The sequence below is a fragment of the Mustelus asterias genome, chromosome 14 (genome assembly GCF_964213995.1).
Source record: "Mustelus asterias chromosome 14, sMusAst1.hap1.1, whole genome shotgun sequence".
Classification (NCBI taxonomy): domain Eukaryota; kingdom Metazoa; phylum Chordata; class Chondrichthyes; order Carcharhiniformes; family Triakidae; genus Mustelus; species Mustelus asterias.
In genome coordinates, this window is record NC_135814.1 from 36,363,327 (window position 1) to 36,376,205 (window position 12,879).

A 12,879-nucleotide genomic window follows, 5' to 3' on the forward strand; every position below is an offset into this window, starting at 1 on the left:
ATTCTGACTTTCAAACTGTGTGTTCAGAAGGAAATAGGACTAAGACTGCTAATTGTCCTTGCCAGCAAAGTGTCTAGGCACCAGCTCAGATATCGTTCTCCAGAGGAAATTAATACTGATTTGATTTGATTGATTATTGTCACGTGTATTAGTATACAGTGAAAAGTATTGTTACTTGCACACTATGCAGACAAAGAATACCGTTCATAGAGAAAGAAAGGAGAGGGTGCAGAATGTGGTGTTACAGTCATAGCTAGGGTGTAGAGAAAGATCAACTTAGTGTGAGGTAGGTCCATTCAAAAGTATGATGGTAGCAAGGAAGAAGCTGTTCTTGAGTCAGTTGGTATGTGATCTCAGGCTTTTGTATCTCTTTCCCGGTGGAAGAGCGTGGAAGAGAGAATGTCTGGGGTGCATGAGGTCCTTAATTATGCTGGCTGCTTTTCCAAGGCAATGGGAAGCGTAGACAGTGTCAATGGATGGGAGGCTGGTTTGAGTGATGGACTGGACTTCGTTCATGACCCTTTGTAGTTTCTTGCGGTCTTGGACAGAGCAGGAGCCATACCAAGCTGTGATTCAACTAGAAAGAATGCTTTCTATGGTGCATGTTAGTGAGGATGTGGCACTGGATGATTCACAGAGGGCAAGGAAAACAATTATCGATGGTTTTTGAGTCACGAGACCCAGTACTTAGGGACACACCTGAAAAAGAGGGAATTTGGGTAGTATGGTACTCCACAGATGCTGTCAGACCTGCTGAGATTTTCTAGCATTTTCTGGGTTTTTTTTCAGATTCCAGCATTCACAGTATTTTGCCTTTACCTCCTGTTAGTTGTGTTGTCTGTATTCAGTAGGATGAGGAGTAGGTGCAGAATGATATTTGGCATGGTGCATCTTCCTTGAAGGTGGCCTAACTCCAATGCTCCTCTACCTCCACAGTAATGACACTGAGAGGATGCCCATATGGAATGTCACCTTTGCTCTTGAGAAGATCTCACAGTGGGTAGGGGGATGGTGGTCTGACACCTTCAGAAGCAGTTAAAATAAAGTTCAGATGAGTTTAGGCGGAATGGCCAGAAAAGGGAACCGCTGCAGCAATAAAAAAATTCCAAACTGCAGAAATCACTAGTCAAACTGTCCAGACTCTTCAGGCTTTTCACATGTCTGCCTCGCTCAGCTGTTCCTGCTAACAGCTGCACCTTATAATTCCCAATAAGCGCACTGTAAGGGTGAAAACAGGAAAATCCCACCATTTGTCTTTGTTTATACAAATCTTTATATGACCTTGATTGAGAGAAACATTCCTGCCCACGACCTTCAGTTCTCAAACTGTGGTTGACTGTGCATCCCTACCACTTGTGACTGAACCTCAACCCCATCACTTGCCATCATCCCAGTGCCTCGCTGGACTCCCTTTCCAGCTTTTGAAGCCCTCCTCAAAACTCATAAAACTTGACTATCCTTTCAGGCATAGAAAGACTTGCATTTACATTGTGATTTTTCGGACTACTGGACATCACAAAATAGCCAATGAAATACTTTTCTGAATCGTTGTCACTATTGTGATGTTGAAAATTTTCTACCATTGCTACTGTGGCAGAATTTCAGTTTCAGGCCCACTTGTGCCTAATTAAACATTTACTAAAGCAAGTTGCTAAAAATCATTGGGCAGAATTTTACGAGATTTTTTCTCAGTGTTCACCTACCGTGAAAACGGGAGGGTTACTGATCTGTTTCTCGGGCGAGTTTTCATGTCCAGCCTTATGCACTTAATCTTTGAAAATATGAGCTAGAACATTTCTAGCCGTTTGAGGCATAATTCGCCAGACAGCCAGCATCTCAGAACCACAAACTGCACATGCGCAGGAGAACTGGAAAAAAAGCAGAACTCCCACGCACCAGATACAGCCTCCCCCTCTTCCCCACAGACATCAGAGCCCCCCCCCAACATTACCAACCCCCTTACTCCATTGGACCCCCACCCTCCCTAGACCCTCTGGCACATAGCCCCCTCATCACCCCCCTGGCCCCAATGGCTGACTGACCCTCTCTCTCCCTTGACCATCACGGAGGCACAAATTCCACCCCACCTTTCCCCTTCCATCAGCACACCTGCAAGTACTGACTTGGCCTCCCCTTCATGGCAATAACGCAAACTTCATTAAGCTCGCTGGAATGCTCTAATGGGCGCATGACTCACCCAAACCTCCTGCCGCTGATCTGCCCTAACAAGGGAGAGCTCCATAAAAACCCCAAGGATGGACAAATAGGCAAGCAGTGCAGGAAGAAATGGCCTCCAGGAAGACAGCGCTCTGTTTTTCAGATGCTGATCTGACCAGGTTCTGGAGGCGGTGGAGGCAAGGTGGGACAACCTCTTCCCCCCAGCAGGACGCTGTCCCAGAAGAAGGGATGGAAATGCAGCCTGGGACGTGGTGGCAGCATGCTTTAGTGCCAGGGCACTGGCCAGGAGAACTGGGAAGCAGTGCCGCAAAAAACTGAATGACCTAATTCGGGCAGCAAGGGTGAGTGTTTTACCTCATCTAGCATCTTCCTCCTAAATGACCCCAAGATGCCCCCACCCCAAGCACTCTGCATGCTTTCAGCCTCTAACCCCCAAGCACCTCCCTTCTCTCACCCAAGATTATCACAACTCTTGGATCTGAGGGCTACTCCCTGAAACCATGCAGGACTTGTGCCATCAGATTTTACATGGCTCTGTACCCACAGGAGAAGAATACCCATAATTTCCAGGAGAGGGTGAAGGCAGGGGGTGGTGTGCCTGAGATCCGGGTCCTCACCCCTTTGAGGGATGGGCATTGGAGCTTGCAGGAGAGGAGGGCATGTGGACCATTAGCGACAGCATGGTCGGGCTAGAGCATAGAAGTGAGCAACTGCTAATCATCCACTTGTTGGAGAAATCTCAAGTAAGTTGCATGGAGCCCAGATTCCTCTCCCTCCCTTGTGGGGCTATGTTCCTGTGGTACAGGAAGGAATCCTGATGTGCCCGGGCCATCCGGCATCGTGGCCCAGACAGCTGCTCCCGCCCATCCTGCCCCTGACAGAAGACCCTTGGAAGAAGAGGATGCAGGGACCTCCAAGGCTGGCACCACACACACCCAGAACCCATATAATAGTGGCCACAGACAATGCTGCTTGACAAGCACTGCCACTTCAGAGAGTTTCCAGCCCATCCCCCACCAGCAACAGTGCTTGTTGCTTCCTGCACTAGGACCCAAAGTCAGCGTTAAGACCCGAGGTCAGTGCTCGGAGCTGGGTCCGTGCTGAGAGTCCAAGGTTGAACGCTGTGAGCAACAACAGAACCCCACACCCCCACACACTCGCAGGCACCCCCGCCTCCCCCCGAAATGTAAAGCAACATAGTCATCACGAAACAACCCCCTCTGACTAGCAGGGAGCAGTTTGAACACGGAGACTTACCTCCTCACTAACCCTCACTGATTAAGCCCCTCAATGTGCCTTTTATAGAGAAGGTGTTTTCCCAATCGATCCAGCTGCAGCGAATAAGGTGGTTAAGGCAGCTGAGCTGGGATGATTGGGAGTGAAGCTCGCTAATGACATTATGATGAATGCAAAAAATGCAAATTGACTTTTCGCCCATTTTGGGTGGGCTCCTGATCGTGCCGAGTTTTGTTTTTTGATAAAATTGGAACGGGCGCGAAAACGGGCGCCCTTCCCACAAGTCGCGTCGTGCCCGATTTTACGACATTTTCCCGCTGCAAAACGGGTGCGATGAGGTCATAAAATTCTGGCCATGAAGTTTTACAGGAGCAATTTTATACTTGAAAGCTTTTTCATCTGTCTACATTACTTCATTGCTGTAGATATTACTGATAAATGTACCCACTGGAAATTGAGAAGATTCTAATGAGTTAATGATCTTGCTGTCTGTTCCTCTTCTGATGTTGATGATGGCAGGTTCTTCATGGCAAAGGTCATGGGAAAACATCTCTCTGTCATACTTGGCACGAACATTGGTGACTAAAGAAGCCAATTCTTGATCCTTAGGCTCTTGGGCAGTGGGGGCAGTGAAACTATTGGATTTGGAGGAATGCTGGTTTAAGCAGATGTTTTCCTTTGTCTGTCTCATTCTTCAGCAGCCTCATATCCCTTTGTTTCAAACTTGTAGTTTGGTTTCCTGGCTGGTGTGCACCAGTTGCTTCTGTCAGCAGCCTCCTGCTCCCACATCCATTGGTCAATATCAGCTAGGATGAGAAAGAACTCTCTTTTCAATTGTTCTTTGAAGCACTGGCCTACTGTTCATCATAAAGGACTGCTTTTGGCATTCTGGAATCTTCCGCTTGTGACACCTGTTCTGTCCAGTCAAATTAGCATTGTAAGAGAACGCATTCAATGCTGGGCAGATTGGCTTTGTTGAGGACTTCATTGTTTATGAAGTCCTCAACATCTGATGTTCTTGATGGATCGAATCAGCATTAATGGAGCTATTCCTGCATGAGAAAAATAGGGACTTTCAAGAAATGTTATTTTTAAAGAGTATAGAGCTCTAATGAAATTAGCTAGCTTACTTCTCTCTCTCTCTGAAATAAAAATATAATTCTAAGGAGTCAGTGACCAAGACAAGGTCGAGATAATGGTCACAAATATTATGCTTCCCACAATGAAGTCATTGGACTTTACAAATACTATTGAACTGATGGCACAAAGCCTTCTGCCATCCTGTGTACTGCCTTTATCTAGCAAATGATCCTCAGCATGAGGAAAACTAAAAAGTAACCTCAAGGTAGGCGATGGACAGGGATGACCACCCTGACATCTTGGGTACTCCTGCTGCCTTTATTCGTTACAAAGGTTCAAACAAGTGATTGACACAGGGTAAACTAGCAGCCCTCATCAGGAAGATGCCTTCTTCAGACAGAAGGTTAGCCAGGAAAGATCGAGGGAGATGGGCGAAGAACTCTCTAATGCTGGGGAGCAGAATGCTGCTGTCACAAGCTACCCAGATCAAGACACTGTGCCAGCTTCCGTTCATCTTCTGGGATCCGTAAACCACTCTCAACTGTCGCGGGTCATATTTTTATCTGTTTAGCTAATACATCATATTTAAACTGTTACTTCTTAATAAACTTAATACACTACCTCCAAATTACTTACGAACACTCAACTGCCTATCTTAGATCTCTGTGGCTCCCGAACCCAAAACCTTATAAGTAATCACGTTTGTTTTCTGTGTGTATGAGAGGGTGGTAATGGCAACCACTCTGTGTAATTGAGTTTTGATAGAGATGTGCAGTGCATGGCTTGCTTCCATAGACGGCCAAAGGAGTTGTCGGCCTTGGACAGTCAATTGTCTATGTCCTTGTGACAGTGACATCATTTGAAATGATATCTAGATAGGTGAACGGTTGTACTGCACTGGGGTTGCTGCTGTCAATGCTGATCTGTGGTAGATTGTAATTGTTTTGGGGCAATGGTTGGTTGGCTTCTCATTTCTTTAGGCTAATTGTAAGGCCAAAGGCATTTGTTACCTCAGAGAAATGGTTTACCTTGAACTGCATCGCGTCGTCCGAGGGTTTCATGAGACACAAGGAGGCAACTCTTCTGATAAATGCACTATGGTAAATGTAGTTGTTATTGACACTGTAACAGTACCAACATTATTGAGCAGCAGCTACACAACCTGTCACGGATATTGGAGTGGGCGAGGGGTGGACAATGGGACGGCTTGTTGACATCGGGCGGGATTTTACGGTTTCAGGACGAGCGAGGCCATAAAATCCCGCCCACACACTCTTTCTACGCAGTCAGAAATTAAATCGAAGATCGATGTAACTCCCAGAGGAGATTGGCCTTGCTCGCTTTGACTTAGTCCTCACAAAAAGACTTGAGTGGTGCAAATATTGTGGGAGTACTGCTGCTAAAAGTGCAATTTATAGCTAACATAATATTCAATGATTAATAGCATCATTGCGTTTAAACATTAAATGTAAATAGGATTAATACTGTCAAGAACTAGCCACACAGCAATATCATTAACTCGTTAAGTTCTTCTCAATTTCTAATGGGTACATTTATCAGTAATACCTATAGCAATGAATTCATGTGGGCAGCTGAAAAAACTTTCAAACATAAAATTGCACCAGTAAAATTTAATGACTATTAGTAACCTGCTGAGTAAATGTTTAATTAGACACACATCGGCCTGGAACTGAAATTCTGCCATGGTTTCTCTTGTGTCTCAGTATAACTCTTCCACTGTAACTCTAATCTGCAGAACATCCCCCTCCCCACCCATCCCCCAATGCCCGTAGAATTTTAACACCAAGATAATTTTCTGAGTTATTTCAGAGTAAAGCAGATTTTATCCCCATAAAGAATGTTATGTGAACAGACTTTTAATAAGTCTAAACAAAGGAAACGGAATCTCTGTTGTATGTTTTACCTTTTAAATCAGTCTTGTGTAATAAAACAAAAAGTCTTTTGACTTTTCAAATTAACTACAAAGCAGTATTGGAGTGCGACGTATAGGATGGTGGTTTATTCCATTGGGAAAAGGAAGCATGAAGAAACTATGGGTCAGGAATAGGGAGACAATAGAGAGACATCAATTCTCTGACTTGTGCTCTCTGTGAACATGTCTTTGCTGCTGGAATTTTCCCTGGTGTCTTAAGGTACCATGCTTTTAGGGTGCTTTCATACCTCTAGCATTCACTGACAGAATAACATGAAACAAAACCACTAATTGTCTCATCAAACTAGTTTTTTGTCAGCTTGAGGTACATTCTCAGCATTCCAAATCAACTGGGGGTTTGTTCTCTGAAGTGTCTAGAGCAGGACATAGCACTCAACACAGTATGATAGATGAGGAGGGGCCATGGTGGCCTGAGTGGACAGTGACATGGGAGTGATTTGTCCCTTTTGTCATTGTTTTTCTGGTGGTTCCACAACTCTACAGGGGGTGATAATTGAGATCTTTTCAGAAATCTGTACTGTCATCAAACCCCCTTTAATCATAATTGTCTTTACACAATATTATTCCACTCACCAGTGCTGAAACACAAACCTCAGCTTGAAAAACTGAAAGCAGGAATATGGGCTAAAATTAAAATGGGAAGTTGATTAAAAATGAATAATAGTCTGGTCACTTAGCATGACTGACCTAGAATTAATTCCCTAAAAGTCAAATTCAGATAGGTTGACTTATTTAGCTTTAAAAAGATTATATCACATTTCTTTACATTTTAGAACATTGCATTGATTATTGGTGTTGACCTAAATGATTACAATCTTTCTCTGTTCCACACTATATCAGGCCCGATTTTATCATCAAGTTTTCAAGTGTGAAAACTTTGTTAAGTTGGGTGAGAGCCGAGTAGACAATCCGTGACCATCTCCGCGGCCGTTCCCCCTTTACCAATGGCTGAAAATGGCCGTGATCGGGACCAGGCCCGAAATGGGCGCAACGTCAATTTAAATGTATTTGCATATATTTAAATTTACTTAATGGGCTGAACACCCAAACTTACCAGCACTTCCCCTTTTACCACCGCATTCACCCATCCAGATTCGGCACGAAACAGACATGGTCCGCAAAAGTCTGTTTCGGGTGCTCCAGCTTCTGAGGAGGTAAGTTCAGAGCTTCCAGCGGCTCTCTGACTCAGATCGGTGGTGGGGGGAGGGGGGGGGGGGAGCTGGGGGGTGGGGAAGGCAGATCAGATGGATCTCTGGTGGGGGGGATAGGGAGGGAGGCGGGTCAGCTGGATCTCTGGTTGGGGGGGGAGGGAAGCGGGTCAGATGTCACTCTGGTGGGGAGGGAACAAGGTGGGTCAGATGGCTCTCTGGTGGGGGGGAGGGAAGGGGTCAGATGGATCTCTGGTGTGGGAGAGGGAAGCGGTCAGATGGCTCCCTGGTAGGGGGGAGGAAAGCGGGTCAGATGGCTCTCTGGTGGGGGGGGGAGGGAGGCGAGTCAGATGGATCTCTGGTGGGGAGGAGGGAGGCAGGTCAGATTGCTCTCTCATGGGGGGAGGGAGGTGGGTCAGATGGATCTCTGGTGGGGGGAGGAGAGAGGCGGGTCAGATCATTCTCTGGTGGGTGGGGAAGGAGGGAGGCAGATCAGATAGATCTCTGGTGGGGGGAGGAGGGAGACGAGTCAGATGGCTCTCTGGTGGGGGGGAGGGAAGCGGGTCAGATGGCTCCTGGTAGTGGGGGAAGGAGGCGGGTCAGATGGATCTCTGGTAGCGGGGGAAGGAGGCGGGTCAGATGGATCTCTGGTGGGGGGGAGGGAAGCGGGTCAGATGGATCTCTGGTGGGGGGAGGGAGATGGGTCAGATGGATCTCTGGTAGGGGGAGGAGGGTGGCCGGTCAGATCGTTCTCTGGTGGGGGGGGAGGAGGGAGGCAGGTCAGATGGATCTCTGGTGGGTGGGAGGGAGGTGGGTCAGATCGCTCTCTGGTGGGGGGGAGGAGGGAGGCGGGTTTGATAGATCTCTGGTCGGGGGGGGGAGAGAGGCAGGTCAGATGGATCTCTGGTGGGGTGTCGGAGGGGGAAATGGGTCAGATGGATCTCTGGTGGGGGGGAGGGAGACGGGTCAGATGGATCTCTGGTGGGGGGAGGAGGGAGGTGGGTCAGATGGATCTCTGGTGGGGGGAGGAGGGAGGTGGGTCAGATGGATCTCTGGTGTGGGGGGGGGGGGGGGGGGGAGAGGGGTCCACTGCCATTCTGCGTGCGGAAGGACAGCAGGGGGCCACGATCATTTTGGGTAGCGGGGGGTGGGGGGGTGTGGGGGGATAAGCGGGTCGGTAATGTTGTGGGGGTGGGGCAATGTCTGTGGGGGCCAAGGGGGAGGTATTATGCGGCCCGGGAGCAGTGTGGCAGGGGAACGTTTTTCAAAATTGTTTTTACTGCGCATGCACAGTTGAAGGCTCCTATTGGAGCTGCAGTGTTTCGGGTGCGATAAGCCCCACCCACTGGCTTCTGCAGCGCGATTCAGAATCGCTGCTACTTTTTCAGGCAGAGTGCGTATGGGGGCACCTGAGAACAGGTCAAAAAGTCGGATCTGAAACACTCCCAGATTCAAGTTCGCCCAGTACTTAGAATCAAAATGGTAAAATCGGGCCCATGATGTGAGGACAAACAGATAAAACATCAATGAAAGCACTGATGGACTATTTATCCATGATTAGCACTGGTTTTAGCATTCTTACTCCCCCCGCTCCCCCCCTTAATGGATTAACAAATGCAAGTGAAAAGTAAACAGCTGATTTTTTTCTAGGTGTGGGTCATTAAGTAGAAACGCATGCATACTTTCTCACAATGTGGCGACTCGGGGATTTTCACAGGAACTTCATTGCAGTGTTAAATGTAGACCTACTTGTGACACGAATAAATAAACTTTTTAAAAAACTTTAAAACAATGAGCATTTTCAGTTCAGACCTGCTTTTGTGAAGTTAAATGCATCAGGAAATGATAAAGTATCATCACTGTAATGACAAAACAAATGGTCGAAAGTTAAATTAGAGACCACTGCCTCTGTTAAGGAAACATTGGATAAGCTTTTGAAGCAAAATAGATCCAGGACTATGGGAAGAGAGTGTGGCAGTTGAATTAGTTTTGGATTATCTAGCAGACACAATGGACCATATTGCCTCCTGCTGTGCCGTAAACTTACATGGTTCTGAGTTAATTTGACTCCTTCGCTAATCAGTTATTCTGAAACAAACTGATCTGCAAAGATAAAATTACAATATTTACTGGCGTCTAATCTCCACAGTCGCAAACTAAATATGTAAAATAGCTTTCCTCATTCAAAATTGCCTTGCATATAATAAAAACAAACTGGTATTTTTTAGAGTGGTGTTAAAAATCTATAAGCCAACATTTTTTTTAAAGATAAATAATCGGTCATTCTCTTAGATTAATTAAATGCATTGATTTTGTGACAAAGAGGGAGGTTCTCAGCTGATGCTATCCTGTTATAGAGCTATCGAGCAGTCGAAAATGGCAATGGGACAGCAGTCACCCTATCAATGTCCAAGGCCCATTTGATGAGGTTTCTTGCGGAGTCTGTAAATGGTCGCTCCACACTCATTCTTGAAACGGATGAAATATTATGTGCATGTGTAAATCAGGGAGCCAACCAAGATCCTGGTGGTATTTTTGGGGCATTAGGAAGAGCAGGAATGTACTCCCTGATCGCAAACTGTGGTGCACTGGTGGCTGCTGTGTAGCCATGGAAACATAGAAAACAGAAACAGGATTAGGCCATTCGGCCCTTTGAGCCTGCTCCACCATTTATTTTGATCATGGCTGATCATCAAATCCAATATCCTGAAACCCCCTTCCTCCGCCATATCCCCAGATCCCTTTAGTCCCAAGAGCTATATCTAATTTCTTCTTGAAGTCACATAATAGTTTGCACTGCCACGCCCATTGCTCAGTGTGCATACATCCACACACCTTTTATTTTTTGCCCTTTCATATCCTTTCTCCTCACCATCTATTGCCTCAAATAATCCTTTGGGGTGAGACGTGGATTTGCGTATGCCTCTTTCAATTTATTGGCCCAAATCTTCCAAGTGATGACAATCACCTTCCGATTTACTTCTATCCCTACTTTTCTATGCCACATTTGAGTTCTGCATTTCTGGCTGGGACTTTCAGCTTCTTCAGTAATGCCTTCAATCCAACTGTTTGCTTGTAGCACTAGATCACAGGTCAAGACTGACCATGCTCCAGTTTTACAGCACTGGCTAGGTATTAGCTGCTACACTGAAAAGCTGGGACATTTAAACAGGTTTTCAGTGTGTTAGTGTATGAGTGTCTGGATGAATGGGACACTGAATGGGTGAACGTGTAGGTGTGAGGGCATAGGTTGGGTGAGTTAAGGGGGTAAGGGGATAGAGTGGTAACTGGGTAGGGTGTGCAGTCAGGTCAAGTCTGGTCAGGTCAGGTCAGAGGAAGGAGATGGGGACAGGTCAGGGGATGGAGGGAGGTGAGGTCGGGTCAGGTCAGGTCAGGGGATAGAGATGGGGACAGGTCAGGGGATGGAGGGAGGGGTCAGGTGGTGAGGTCGGGTCAGGTCAGATCAGCTTATGTTGGGGGCAGTCGGGGTCGTTGAGGGAGAGTCATGGGGATCAATGGGGTGGTTGGTGGAGGGGGTAGATTTTGAGGTGGGAGTCCGGGGTGTCAGTGTGAGTGAATGAGGGGCCAATTTCACTGATACCCAGGAGTTAGACTCGGATTTTATGTCTCACATTTCCTAGGTAACTATTCAGGTAAGGAAGGCGGAATTGTCCGAAGTCTCCTACTCTACTCAGAGTTGCAGACTTTTTCCTGAGGCTCCAGGGAAGCAGAGGAATTGCCCATTGGAAGTTCAAATTTCTGGGGCAAATCCCACGGAATCAGTGTATTGGGGCTTCCAAGGGTATGCGATGAACTGGAGATCGGAAAATGTGGACAATCATACTCTACTAAAAAATATAATATTATAATGCACACATGCAGTTTGGTCTACACTATGGAGACAAAACGCAAATTGAAAACCAGTTCTGGTACACCTTGGTTCAGTCATGTGTGGCCCTGAGCTTCTGACCACTGGTCATTTTTATTTCCTGCATTGCCTGCATGCTGGCACCTTCCAGTGTGTCAGCGAAGTTCAACATAAACTCAACGAAAAGTACCTCATCTGTCGATTAAGCTCTTTACAACCTTCTGGATTCAACATTGGTCGGGATTCTCCACTCCCATTCTTCTTGGGTGGGTTTAGTGACAGGAGCAGAAAATCTTGTGAGAGACCCAAATCTCACTTTACATCACCCGGAAATCTCATCGTTATTATCTCCACCCTCTGCCAATGACGTAACAGGAACATTCAACATCAGGAACCGCATTTAATACATTTGAATGTAATTATCATGCTTCTACGTTTGATAATCACCCCATTACATTTTCCATTCACATGGGCATGAGAGCACACTGATGGGAAATATGACTCGTTCCCCACAGCATGCACCTGGTGGGCAGACCCGCTGGAGGAGCTCAGGTGATTGTATTGCTCAGTGGGGAGAAGGTCAGGCCCAGGCAGTGCCCGGACACTGCCCTCGTTCTGCCCCCTGCTGCTGCATGTGCACTGCCCTCGGCACTGCTCGGTTTCAATGGGCTGTGCTGCGGGCTGTACCGGGACAGTGCCAGGGTGCAGTGTCAGGAGGCGTTGCATGCGGGGAGTGTGAGAGGGTGCTCTATTTTTACTTTTGCTTATTACAGCAGTCTTTAAATGGCCTTCATTAAAAAATTAAGTTGTTGGTTGGGCAGGTTCAATCAAAGCCAATGTGGTATTGTGGACCCCGTTCCTTCAATTGTTTTCGATTATGTCCTGAGTGATATGGTGGAGAAAACCAACGCCAAAGGCCTCATTGCCGCTTTTCCAACATGCTGTTGCATTCTGCCAAAAACAGGAGAAAAGCCCACCCGTTGTGTTTAACAACTCCAGCCTGTAAACTCTGTACTCTGTCATAGAGTCATAGAGGTTTACAGCATGGAAACAGGCCCTTCGGCCCAACTTATCCATGCTGCCCTGGTTTTACCACTAAGCTAGTCCCATTTGGCCCATATCCCTCTGTACCCATCTTACCCATGTAACTGTCTAAATGCTTTTTAAAAGACAACATTGTACCTGTCTCAACTACTGCCTCTGGCAGTTCTTTCCAGACACTCACTACCCTCTGAGTGAAAAACAAAATTGTCCCTCTGGACCCTTTTGTATCTCTCCCCTCTCACTTTAAACCCATGCCATCTAGTTTTAGACTCTTCTACCTTTGGGAAAAGATGTTGACTATCTACCTAATCTATGCCCCTCATTATTTTATAGGCCTCTATAAGATTACCCCAAAGTCTCCATGCTCCAGG